Here is a 14525-nt window from a genome sequence, read left to right as displayed (position 1 = left end):
ACACATCATACCCTGATCTAAAGAATTTAGAGTCAAGGACTCAGAGAACCACAATGAGCGCAGATATCCACGTATTGGGGCACCATAACACAGTGGTGAAGCTTCTCAATAGTGGCCAGCCTACCAAAATTACTCCAAGTGCACAATAATGACTCATTCAAGAGGTCACAAAAAGTATAATGTAAAAGACTCATTGGCAGTAATTGCAAACTCCTCATTTCAGTTGTTGCTGATAAAGGTTGCACAGCATATTAGTAGGTAATGCAGCAATTAACTTTTCACGTCAGGCCATGGAGGTATGGAAAGCTTTTTTCCCTTTAATACAGAGAATCATTATTCGTAAACTGGTTTTGCTTTTTTTTTTGATGACCTGAAACATTTATGTCTGGCAGTAAAGCAAAAGCAAAGGAAATCTATGAGGATGTAAATATTGTTTTACAGCATTATATAAACAAATAATCAATTTTAACTTTGTTGATTCTAAGTCCTTCCTTTTAAAATCCAAAATGATTTGGTGAAAAACATTGTTTTTGGCCTATAGTGTTGCTCCTCCTGCTAATATTACTACATTTAGAGTTCATATGCAATGCTCTGTGTAATTACATTTCAAAGGAATAAAATGCTTTATTAAATGAAGTCACACATTTACTCAACAATATGAGACAGAATAGTTTCTGTCAGGGGGGCAAAAGGAAGACATTTCACTTTGGAGCAAACCGGGACACTGTTTCTGTTTTGGAAAGTGCAATTATGAGTGTTTTCAGACATCCAGTGACATGTCATTTGTAAACCAACTAGCACTTCCAAGAGCAACGATATTTGTCACACCTACTGTAATGCACCATCGAGTTGCTGAAGCACTGGCTCTTCCCGACGGGGCCCAGGAGGGAAATCAAGGAATCTGTCGAATTAATACATGCAGCAAAGATTCCTCCTGTCATCTCCACTCTCTTTTACCGCTGCCTTTAAAAGCCATTTAAAGGCACCAAACTGAACAGTACAGACAAGCTTGACAGCGACTCTTAAAATACCATCTGTCTCCTTTAACACTTAAATAAACTATGATACTGGCTTTTACACATGAGCTTAATTTTAATTAATGAATTGATTTATCTTGTCAGTGACAAAGCTATATAGTTTAAGATATGCCAGAAGCAGTCTATATATTTCTTCCTAAAAGGAAAATCCCTCTACAGAATCCTTTTTCTAATTGGACAAGTGCTCAAAATTACAAAGCATCGTTAGAGCTTTTGATGTATATTGCAATGAAAACGATTTTTCAAGCTGTTAGGATCAATTTGACAACAGGACATCTTGAATCACTATGTTCACTCCGGGTGGCTTCATGGTTACATTCCTTGGAAGTAGTGACAGAGATTTCAAAGAAGTTAGGCTCATCTTGCTGCGGGTGGAGAAAAAGGACAAAAGTTTCACGTTGATAAGCTCGTGTTTCTGAGTGCTATTGTAGATAAGGAACTGTAATGTTCCACCATAGCGGGGGGTGATCCAGATTAACAAGCTTAAGGCTGCTTCTCGTTATCTACCTCAAATTTATATTTCTACCTCCCACCAAACAGGAAAATAATTGAGCCATTTCCTGGGCTAAATATATTTGCTGTTAAATTAGAGCTCACTGAATTTCCTAAGATAATTCAACCAAGGAAAGTAAGCTTAAAAAAGAATAAAGTAATTTATCCCAGATAAAGACAAAGATGTACATTTATTATGTCTCCTCTGCCTGCTGTAAACTACCTGACAATTGTTCATTAATGATTCCCAGTAAATTCCTTAAAATGGTAATTTGTCATCCTGTCACTTCATTTGTGACCTAAAATTCCTCACTAGGGGCATCATCAAATAAATTAATCACTACCCAGGATCCATTTCTCCCTTGTGCGTGCTATTAGACCCGGCTCTCTTGTGTTTCTCTTCATTTACATATATTTAATGGCCCAGTTGTGCTTGGTTGTGCCACGCGACTTGCATGGCGCGTGTCAGGTGAAATATTCCAACTGCCACAGTCTTTAACAGTGCGAACCATGTCTTGTTCATTTTCTCAGTGAATTCCCCGAAACACAGGAGAATAAAGGGAATTAAAGTCATTTTGTGGAACTGTAAAACCAGAAGTGCACAATTTGCAGGTTTCTGGATGGGGGATTACGCTAATAGGATGGCACACTTTTATGAAATACATAAAATTATGTTTTTCACCTATTTTCTTTTTTCCCTGTCATTTGGTATTGCATTTTATTTTGTTTGCAAAAGAATGGATTAAAGCGGTTTAAATCTTTAAAAAGATGTTAATTAAATACAGGAGTTGTCAACACAATTTGGCTTTATTTAATTGTATCTCATTACTGCACACATGTACAGTACATTAACCAACAAATAGATTGCTTGTTGTGTTCCTCAGGGGAATTGTGCTATTAAGTGTGAAGCTCAAAGCTTGCGCAGGCCTGAACTCCAAGCGTGGACATTTTACAGCCAAAGAAGTCAAGCAGGGACAGACTTTTGTCCATCTTACTTATAACAGAAATATTTAAAAATAAATTGATAACAACCCTGTTTTTAGTTTATTTAAAATGTGTATTAATTGGATAATTAATTTCAAAATGCCCTTTTCTGGTCTTTTGTGTCACACCTAGTAGGACAGGAACTATTAATGGACTATTAATGGATGATGAAGCATCTATAGCATCTATCCCTAGCAGCACTGCCTTGGAATGTGTCAGTGTCTAAGGCTGGATACATACAATGGATTGTTTGCCCCCAAAATATTTGACAGAAATATGTTAAGTAGATGTGTGGCCACTTATTGAAGACAAAATAGGATGTAGGGATCACTTTTACTGCAAAGATCATCCCAGCAGGAAATTTGGCAGTGCTCCATGGATGTAAACACAGATTTACAAAGATTTCTCCTCTACATTAAAAGTAGTCTACACACATAGTCTAAAATCACATGATATAGCCCTTTGAATGTATTACGATATGTGGTCTTTATTGCAATATAGAACGATAAAAAGTCTTCAGTCTTAAAAAATCTTTACAGTAATACATCAGTCACTACATACCATGCAATAGTAGCTCTAAACAGCACACAATAATACTGTTCAATCATGATTTAAAAAAATATACAGAAATGTATCAATATTTTGATGGAACCAGCAGTGTAAAAAAATGTTTTAACAGCAAAAGTAACGATCCCAACCTTACTGTCCATATTTGGAGTCCACTAATGTCATTGAGTAGAGTTTATCATTAGCACAATAAATCATAGCTCTTTTAAAGATAATGTTTTTCCCCCAATAAAGAGGAGCAATATGATAATAGCCCACCTCTACCTTGATGTTTACATTAGAGAAAAACAACGTGTTGTTGTGTGAGAACTACCCGCAGATGGACTGTTAGAGTTTAAGCGGTGTGACAGATAGGGCCGGAGAATAGGTTTGACATCTGCATTAATGTTACGCAGTTAAACAGTCATCAATTAAACATGGGCTGATTATGTGGGAAACAGTGAGACTTGAACAATTCCTCCATGACCACCCATAAACCATTCTGGTAGCACAGTTGTTTGGTAAAATGGTATAGCTGACACATGTTGGGATCAGGGAAATACTGCTGGACAGCAGAAAGAACCTTTAACCAGCACAGAGCTGCCAGAAGTTACAGATTTTGTCACAAGTGGCCACTCCCACTTTTAAATCCCGCCGTAGTTTGCTGGTTTGTTTAGTCTCCAAGCTAAGCGAACATTCCTCCTCTTTCTATTTTATTTTTCATATCTAAAATGCCAACATTTGGCTCTCAGCTGGTTATTGTTTATGTTTCTTTGGATATAAACAAGTGTTAAATGATGATCTAAGCATCCTGGTTACACAACTTTTAGTATAAAAAACTACTTTTTTATACTTCTTACATTTTCATTAAAATGCCTGAAGTTAAAGCATTTTTTGTGAGATTTTATTGACAGATAAAGAAAACAGCCCAATTACTTTTATGACCTGAAAGCGTGTCATGTTTTGATCTTGCATCCTCATTAGGGCTTCCTAACACCAGAGGACATGTGAATGTGTGAGGACTACCAGAGACAACAACAGCAGCATGCATGTCGCCAGAGGATCCCCTCTCTTATCCTCCCTGTTAGAACCTCCCAACCTGTTTCAAAGGAAATTAGCATAATTAGGAATTAACATGCATAAATTGTTGTGCTTGATGCAAACTGAGGACAAATGTGTCACTTACTGCAGAAGAGCTTCTAAATGCTTTGTCATCTCCCCAGTGGCGTTTTGATGAAACGAAAAGAAACAAATAAACCAGTGGGCAAGTAACTATTTTAAATAGATGCAAGGAAGATTTGAGTTATTTACAGTGTAGGTCGTTCAATGCAGGTAATTAATGGACTGAGTGTTACACTTGCTGTCATGCTTGCTTAGAGGCCCACATTTATTTGTGGTGTCAATTAGAGCTGTGAAAAAGCTGATGCTTTCATGCATTTATTCCCAACGAAAATTCCTAACTCACCTCTGTGTCATTCACACAAAACACACTAGTGAAAAAAAAACCTTTATTAAGGCCTTGAATACAATACTACGAATAATTTCCCAAACCAATGGCAGGTCTTTAGGTGGCGATAGAATCCACATGAAAGTAAAAAAAGCAAAGAATCATACCAATGAGGTCAGATGTAACCAATGTTGATAAACTGATTGAAATTGCTTTAATGTTTATGCATGCGTTATTGTTTTTCTACCCTTCACCAATTTATTCCCCTAATTAGTCATCTTTCGTTATCATTTCACTCCAATATGCTTCCTTTATGTTTATTAAACCATTTGGTACCAATGTACTTGGATCTCAGCGTATTTTGAGGATCTACAGGACAAGAACCATAAAAATACTTACAGGTGTGCCCCAAAGCTCTGTCCTCAAACCACTTCTTTTAAGTCTGTATATAAATTATTTACCATATTCATGTGCTGGTGTAGAATTGGTGGCGTATGCTGACGTCACAGTTTTAAATGTAGCATGTACTAATTTAGTACTGATTGCAACGGTTTCAATGCAAATGCCTCTGTTTTTGGAGTCAGTTGCAGCATGGTTTAACAAGTCAGTCACCCTATATATTAATCAAACTGTTTCGATATGAGTTTTGTCAAAGGTACAATCTTTTACTTCAAGTAATATTTTAAACTGCCTACATATTTTGTGAGATGTTCCACATTTCTCACAATTTCTGCTGGTGGGACGAAGCGGGGGCAGGGGTGGTAAAATGTATGATTAGCTAGTTGAGCCGTTTCTTTTCCAGCAGTCACCCACTGCACACCTGTCAATACACCACAGAGAGGGACTGTGATGCCGCCTGTCCTTGCAACCACCTGCTTGGAGCAGCTCAGTGTATCAAGTTTGGTGTCACATATAAAACAGCTTGATGTGAAGATTTCTTGCCGGTGAGCAGTTTATATTGTGACACCGTGTGTGTGGTCGTAAAAATGTAGCTCTGCATGTACCTGTTGTGCACAGAGTCTGCCTTGAGTATGCGAGGACTCCATGCGGACATCCACTGACTCATGTCCGCTCAACTATGTGGGAACCTTTAGGGTGCTCAGGGGCCTTTTGGTTCCGCTTACAAGTTCAGTACATCGCGGAGCACCTAGTGGTTATTGTAAGATTCCTTTATCTAGAACATTTCTGGGACAAACAGCATTCCCTGCAGGACTTAACATGTGTAATACTCAACCTGCAGAACTAAAACTGAGTTCAAACATCAACCTAGACATCAATCTAGGTTTAGGTTTAAGCTGAAGCAGTTTCTCAAGAAGGATCAGCTATGTAGTCCTGTATGTTTGCCAGATTTTTCTTCTTGATAGTATTGTAAGCCATTATTGTTCTGACAGGGTTTGGTAAGTTTTGTGATTTTGTTTTGGATTTATACTTATATTGTATTTATTATTTTTATAACCAAAAGCTCAGCTTGGGCCAGGCATTGCAAATTAGCCTAGTGTAACGAATAATGCTGGTGAACCCAATATTCAGCCAAACAGAGTTATATTTTAAAAGGTTTATTGAAAGAGATGAGTAGGGGCAGGTGAGGCAGGTAAGCAGAAGCCGACTTGACAGAAGAATAATGGCTGATGACGCAGGCAGGCAGGAATGAGCATGCGATCAGAAGATGCAGGTAGTGACAGGTCAAACCAGTGGTGAAGGCAGAGACAGACCAGAACAGGTGATGTGGACTGACGAACCACCAGAAGAGGCAAAGCAAATGGCTGGAACTCACAGGCTACAGACAGTCTTGTGCAGCACGCAGAAATAGGCAACTTTCATGAATACGGGGAAGCAGAGGAGTCCAGCTGGCTGAGAACACATGAACTAGTAGAGGCAGCGCACATCACACGAGACAAGACCTTCTGCCGGTGAGTGGATGACTGAGTCAGGTATAAGTCTGCATGTGAACAGGTGAGCAGAGTTGGCAGTAATTACTGGCAGCAGGTGGAGCTGATCTGGGCTGATTGACAGGTGACTGAGCTGATACAGTGGAGACAGATGGCTGTTGACTGAGTGGAGTGGAAACTAGTTAGTCCAGAAAAGTTCAAAACCAAGCATACACAACCGCCAATAAAAAATCAAGAAGAAGAAGAACCAAGCATACGAAAACCTAAATCATGACACCTAGATTCTAAAGGTAAGGTATTCCTAATGGTATTTGTTAATAGTTAACACTTGTCCATGTACAAATTTCTATTCAAGTGGGTGAAATTTGGCAGTGTGGATTAGTATTAAGCAGGTGAAAAATATAATCAATAAATTAAACTTAACATTATATATAACATTATGTGTAGTTTCTGTACATTTAAACAATTACTCCTTTTTTATTATTTTCTACAAAGCAACATACACACACACACACACACACACACACACACACACACACACACACACACACACACACACACACACACACACACACACAGATTCCAGGTGTTAATTGTTCCTAAAAAAAATTATATTTCTCAAAACAGATAAAAAAACAATTTTTAATACTGAAATTTTATTGAAAAGTGTGTGGTCTTATAGCGCTCCTTTTCCATGAATTTTCCATGAATCAGCCTGTGGCTCTGCCTATGGCATTATCTGTTGCTTTAATGGCAGCCTTCAGCTTCGCTGTTGAGTCTAGTGTTGCCCACCTTCCCTGTTAAAATACTCCTTATATTTATCTAAGTGACTTTTGAGACTTTAGGCAGTGTGCGTTGGAAAAAGGGAAACATAAAAACTGGGTCGGCCTGGGTCGGCCTTTCTGGTACAGCACTCAACTGGTTTAAATCCTATTTGAAGGACAGGAACTTTTTATGTGTCAGTGGGTAACTTTACATTAGAGACGACAAAAATCACATGTGGGGTTACCCTTGGTCCATCCTGGGTCTCCTCCTATTCAGTATATACCTGACCTCTTCAGCTCAGATCATAACAAACATCAGTTATCATAACTATGCAGATGACACACAGCTCTACATCATCATTTCACCAGGTGACTATGAACCCATCCAAGCGTTTAGTAAATGCTTAGAAGAAATCAATGCAAAACTGAAGTAACTACTTTTGGACCAATAGAGGAGTGATCAAGAGTTAGTGCACAGCTACAGTTGATTTTTATTAATTTATTTAAAAAGGGGCAGTACATATTAATGAACATACATAAATATGCCAGATTGTTCCTATCCCAGAGGACTGTAAAAGTGCTGAAACCCTGAGTTCCTTTAAATCAAGGCAACTCTGAACAAACAAGCAACCTGCTTGTTCAGAGTTGCCTTTAAATGTTAATGTGGAAGTTTGCAGTCCTATACTGTGTTAGACCTGTTGCTACTGTTCCAATGCAATGCGCTTGCCTCTGCTATGTCTTTTGTCTCTGTAATGCTTCATTTCCTCTTTTTGTGTTTTTTTTTTCATGTACAACACTTTGTCTTACTATTGTAAAAGGCTTTATAAATAAACTTGCCTTGCCATTAATAAAAGGTATGTAAACGGCTATTTTTTTAAAACAATTTTTGTAATACGAGGGTAACTTTTTATTCCTTTTAATGTTTTGCTTTCCACTAGAATATTTTCAGAACCATACCAACTACTCAGGAGACTATGCCAAGAGGAGACGTGTTAACGCAACAAACAAACATCCCTAAGCTCAGCGGCTCCTTTGTTAAAAGAAAAAATATCAAGCAGCGTATTGATCAAAGAAGTTTGTGATGTTACAAAGATGGGTTTATAACAAAGGAAGTGGGCACATATGAAGTGCTAACCAGGGCTCAACCTTGTAATAAAGTCTGGCATTTGGAGAGTGCAGCTCACAAAGAAGGTTATGCTGTACTGCAGCGCTTTGGGTGGTGGATGAGCTATCCTTTTTGCTTTCACTCTGTGGTCTGTCAGATGGGAGGATGATGGAAGGATGATCAAAAAGAGATCCAACAGATGTCGGTCTCAGAAGACAGCGGGGATATTCCCAGTTGGGTATTGGAAGGGAAATTTGGTCTCTCATTCCGCTTTTAATTTTTTGCAATTATATCTGAGCTTTGAGAGGAAACAGTTATACATCTATACAAAAATATGTGAAAGCATTATAAAAGCAGGCAATGCACTGATTGACTTTTAAATAAATCTTTAGGATTTTCTTTTATTTATTGTAAATGTAGGAATACAGAAAGAATACATTTTCAGCATGTTGCATTATCAGAACTAATGTTTTGAGTCTGATTGGGCAGCAGAGGACTGGAAAACTACTGGGTTAGTTCAAGGATTTTTCTTTTTTGTCAAACTATACTTTTTCCACTTTGGTGAGCACACTTTCGTCTGGTATTAGCCTGGTTTAGTCTGAGGTGTACCTCACTTAGCGGTTTTGAGCTGTAGTATGGTTTTGCAGTTTCAAAATCACAATTTTTTGCAATACAAAACAAGCTTTATGAGAAACCACAGATTGTATAGTGTTTTCTCCAGTCATATGATACAAAGAGCAGTGCTCCATGTTTGCATTAATGGCCTCAAATTAGCAAGTGTCAAGCAAACCAGGACAGCTAAACTTTATTTCAGGCTAATGAGATTCCATATAATTGAAGTTTGTTGTTAATTCATGGGGAATGAATGCTGGAAAGGAATTAGAAGGTATTTCAACTTAGTATGTGTTCAAGGTTGTGCACACTTATGCACATTTTTGCAGCTTTTTAATTTTTGACATTTTCACCGCTATTCATTTTTTTCCCAGTTACACTGCAGAATAACTGTCACGTGTGAACAAAATTATCTATGGTCTAATTTTTTACATTGCAAAAAAAATGCCACTTTTTTACTGAGGTGTGTACAATTTCCACAACCAATGTATCACTTCCATATGCCGAGTGTATCACCATTAGCAAAACCCGGAAATTTCTCCTACACTGTATAATCTGCCTTCACATTAAGTGACATAATGCAACATATTTTCATCTCCACCTAAAGAATTTTTTAATGTAAAAAAAAAGCACAACTCTCCAAATTTGAAATAGCTTAAATATTGTGCATATGCGACAAATTCAAATGCTATGCCGATATCACTATAATAAGATCGATCACGTGTACACTTGGTAGTTACATGAATCGATCATCTTCACAAATGAAGGTTGTTTCATGTCAGCTTCTTGAATTTTTAAAGCTTCGCCAACAGCAGAGCAGTATGATCCATTTTGTGAACGTTTAAGATACTAATTATTTGACCATTTGGGGGCAGTTAAACAAGTTGTGTCGTGTGCTAACCTTTAAGCCCAAGTTGGTCAATCGTTAAGAAAGGATAACACTTATTTATTTTTTCATCTTGGTAGATTATATATAGTTGTTTCTCAAGTTTATTATTTACGAAGTAGCAGACTTAATGTTACAAACAGGGCCAGATCATAAACAACAAACAGACATAGATGTGACAAGACTTGATGCTTCAAAATCGTGTTTGATTTCTTCACATTTAGAACTTTCTAAAATGCCCTTTTAGATATGTCACCATCGTGGCTGGATAACAGTGTGATAGCAGCTTAAAAGAGATTCTTGATCACGGGTCCTTTAAGCAAGCCAGCATGTTGAGATATGATTCTACAGGATGTTCTGTGAAATTAAAAGTGATGCTAGGAATATTAAGCATACACCGGGATCTCACATAGAGAGAGACAGAACAACATGATCTTAATGGTGTTCTCACCAGTTAACAAATGACAGCTTAACCATGTCATAACAAGCATGTTTAGCTGCTAATGTTAGCAATTACCTCAGAGCACAAACATGCATGGTGTACATGCCATGATCATAGCTTTGTTTCTGTTATCAATATCCTTAAACTGTTAGACTTTATCTGAACAACACTATTTATCTTTTGTCAGTGCTGTAAGATAATCCACTGTGCCAATGTACATGCATAATAATTTGTTGCCAAGTTGCACTTTTTAAATCATGGTTTTCCCTATTTTGGCTTATATTCTTTGTTCATAGTTGCAATGAAAAGGTAATTTGTTTTAAATATTTTTTGCATTTTTTTTGTGTCTCCTTTATACAAAGGAGCAGGGCTATACATTTACAAAGAGGTGGGGGATTTTCCACATTAATCTAAATTTAATATTCAATTCAAAATACATTTTTCCTATTAATTAAAAGTAAACCATGCATTGTATGGTACATTATCCCTCTAACGGCCCCATGTGGAGATTATGAAGTGGAAAACTAATGGTCTGGGCTTTAGCATTTGGATTTTGCCTGAGTCATTTACATATCTTTAAGGGGATGTGGATGTATGTGCAAATAAGCAGAACTTTACGTGTCCCATGCTTTCTCCACCACCACCGCTGTCCACCCCTCCCCTGTTTTTTCAACAGAGGAATCAAAGAAGAAGTGTTGCTTCTCTCCCCTCAGCTAGAGGAGGTAATGAGATTCTGTGCACCCTCTATTACAAGGAGGATGAGAAATCTGATTATTAAGGAGAGGCATGTGGCAGTAAGAAAAATCTGTTTGTTTTTTTTCTTATTGTATCACCCCAAGAAACAAAGGTGACCCCTGTGTTCCATTCATTAAATCTTGCCTCCTCTAATTTATCAAGGTAAACTATCAGAGTTTCTGCTGAGCTAATCAGAATGTGGAAACTTGTTAGGTATGCCTCAAAAGGACAACACAAAATTTGGATATCACTTTATACATACTGAGTAGGGCCTAATTCTGGCTTCCCCAACAGCACAACAAATGTATTATGGACATTAGAATGTTGAGATTTTTTTTTTTCATGCAGGAAACTTCAAGACGAGGAGGATGAATTATGACCTCCATAGCAGTACAAGTGTAATTATGTCAAGGACACAGAGTTGCTGCAGGTGCATGCTTTGATGCAAATATCACAGAAAATATAGATTTTGCTGCATGTTAGGATTTTTATGGTAAAATTCAACTGGTGGAGCCTCTTGCATTTACAGTTCGCTACAATAGCTGAACACCAGGTTGAGCTTCAAAGGTTGGTGAAAAATCTACAGGATTTTTTCTCCTTAACATCTACATAATCAATAAAGCTCAAAAAGCTTCTTCAAAGCCTGTAAGTGTGTATGGGTAACAAACAGTTTAAGAACCTAATTTCAGTGTGAAGTTCGCTTCTAGTTCCCACCAACCACTTGCCATGAGTATCCCATCTTATCTAGATTTACTCAGACCACTGAATACTTGTACATACAATCAGATATCTGTATCCTTGTCTTCTATACCCTCTCTTAGCTGATAAGGGTTTCATTTGTGCAACATTTTTGAATTTGAACTGCAAAAAAAGAAGAAAAAGAAGAAAAAAAAACACTCTCAGTCTCGTAGCAACTAGTTTATGCGCAATTTGGAGGTATGCGTGATTCCTTCCAGGCATAAGGCCAGCATGGCCAGTCCTTTGTTGACTAAATTTATATGTGCTACCGACATGTAATGGACAACATATCACTGTTTCTACCAGGCTCTGTGCAATCTAAAACCACCAGTTCCAAATAAAACAATTTCTGTTCAGACACAGAAAATGTGTCATCAAGAGACTCGGTTGGATGGATTCCTGGACATGACTTGTGCTTGTCAATTCCCTTATATTCATAAAATTTCCAGGGATTTCAACAATTGTTTTTTAGTTGTTCATCATTTTTAGTGGATAAATGCTAGTTATGGACCATAATGGGTGTTAATCATTGGCTCCTACTAGTTTCTAATCTGTCATAAACACAATCCAATAAATGCGTTTAAATCTTAATGTGAACTGCTTAGGGAATTTTGGAGTAGCCAGTGAGAAATTGGCATTTATTACTGAACTGGTAATCACATCAGTACCCCATCACTGCAACCCGTTGCCTCCTGACTGTAGCGGAGGTGCGCACAGCAGGCTCACAAAGCTTCACTCCTCAGCTCAAATGACCTGTCTTAGCAAGCGTGGCCACTGCAAACCTGCGACCCAGTATCACCATGAAGTTCCTTTGTAATTAATATGCGCAGTGAAATGCTCCCTGCACGGCCACGGAGGCGATTGGAATCATGCACGGGGAAAGATGTAATTGGGAATTCTTCACGGTGAACAATTTAGTCAAGTGGCATCTGATGGCGAACAAGTTCTCCCTTTTTTTTTCTTCTTTTAATGTCCTTTAAGACTTAGATTAAGACTTTCTCCTCAAATATGCAAATTAATCCTTAAAACTGGATATTTCCCGACATGAGGAGCACAGTGGGGTGATACTGCAGCCCACTGAGTTCATTTTAATCCCTATTGGCAATTATACTTTCAAATGATATCCTGAAGTTAAATCATGTTACACTTAATTGATTTAAACGCCACAGTTTAGGCATGAAAGTCTGCCTATGCTCCACAAGACGAAACCGTTGTTTAATATGATACAGTAGCCTCTGTGATAAGGGGAGATTTGCTTTGTCCAGTTTATTAATTATAAGTGCTTGTTATTTTGCTGTTTATGTTCACATCTGTGCCTGTGTGTGTGGGGTGGGGGATACAGATAAGACTAATGATCAGACAGTAATGGAGTCTGATGACATTTCTTTGTCTTTTTTTATTCAAGTGATCCAATTTGTGAGCGCTATATTTATGAGCTCAAAAAGAGCTTAAACTACTATGTTTTCATAATATTTAAATTTAACATTCAAAACAACAGTATACTATTACATTTATTTCTTATATTTCTTCACTGGTAATGATTTAACCAAAAAAAATTTTTAGTTTAAAAATAATGATTCTTAAATTATTTACTTATTACTAATAACTATTTACTCAATAATTTAGTAAATGTAATAAACTTTCAATTTTAAAAGGTCAGTGTTCATTATTTTATGTTAGTACGTATAACGCACTCTGAAACCAATTATTTTAAATCACATATAATACATTCTATATAGCATAATTTTACTTACATCCTCAAGAAAAACATGAACCACTAAAGGTATACAACGTCCTAAGAATAGCAGTTTGTTTTTGGCATCCTGATGTTCCGGTGTTACAAAGATAAAATCAGTCTCATACGGTTTTCTTTTCTTCATTTAGTTTGGGTGGCATAGAGTCATATGGCAAAAAACATTTTGCCCAGTAATTAGGAGTCTTATCTCAAAATCTTTTTCTATTTGAGGTGAAGAAACATCTCTAACATTTAACATGTCTTCTGTATGGAGTTTTACTCTATTGGTCATTGCAGTGCACAACACACTGCTGTCGCCTATTTGTCATTTTTTCAGACCTGACTTAATTAATGATATGTGTGGACTATTGTTTCTCATTTTTATAATGAATGCATTACTGTACTGTCACTGGGTCCATTGTGACAAATAGGTGGGTGGATGGATATAAAAACATACATTGGTAGCAGCCAGGGGGTTAGATTTTGAATTAATTGAGGAAAATGAATTCAGCAGTAATAGGCCCTGACAGCAGACTGTGGCAATTCTGATGCCGATGATTGATGGTTGATGCGCACACTGGATTACGACAAATAATGCCTCTTTTTCTCTGCTGAATTTTAAATCTTACTAGTATGTTCGTAAGAAATAATTGCATCAAAAAAAAGGAATATTAAACAAAGAGTTTAAATAGATTCTTTGATAGATTGGCTTTTTAGGTGGCTTTTTGGTGAGTTGGAGTCACCACCGTCTTGTGTGATCTGTATGGGAGTGAGGGAGCCCTATCGCAGTTCCCATCACGCGCTTGTAGTCAGAGCCTTTTGACAGAGGCGTAATGCTGATCAGATAGCTGTGTGGAGTCATTGCTTACATGTGTCACAACCGCCGTCTATGATCATGTCATGCTGGGCGCCAGAGCCAGGTTCAGGGCTCAGTGGACCTGGCTGGTTTTTGTGGCTGACATTTCCCCAGCATGACCAGGGCTAGTGGAGCTCCAGTCACGGCCTCTGCTAATGCGCTTTTGGACGGGCCCCACAGCACAGGACTGGCAGCTGGGAGGTGGGGGCACAGGTGGTGCCAGTCCCTGTTAGCTTTACAGTACCTCCCGGCGAGTC

This window comes from Fundulus heteroclitus, chromosome 7 (assembly GCF_011125445.2).
Source record: "Fundulus heteroclitus isolate FHET01 chromosome 7, MU-UCD_Fhet_4.1, whole genome shotgun sequence".
NCBI lineage: Eukaryota > Metazoa > Chordata > Actinopteri > Cyprinodontiformes > Fundulidae > Fundulus > Fundulus heteroclitus.
Note: the sequence above shows the minus strand (reverse complement) of the source record.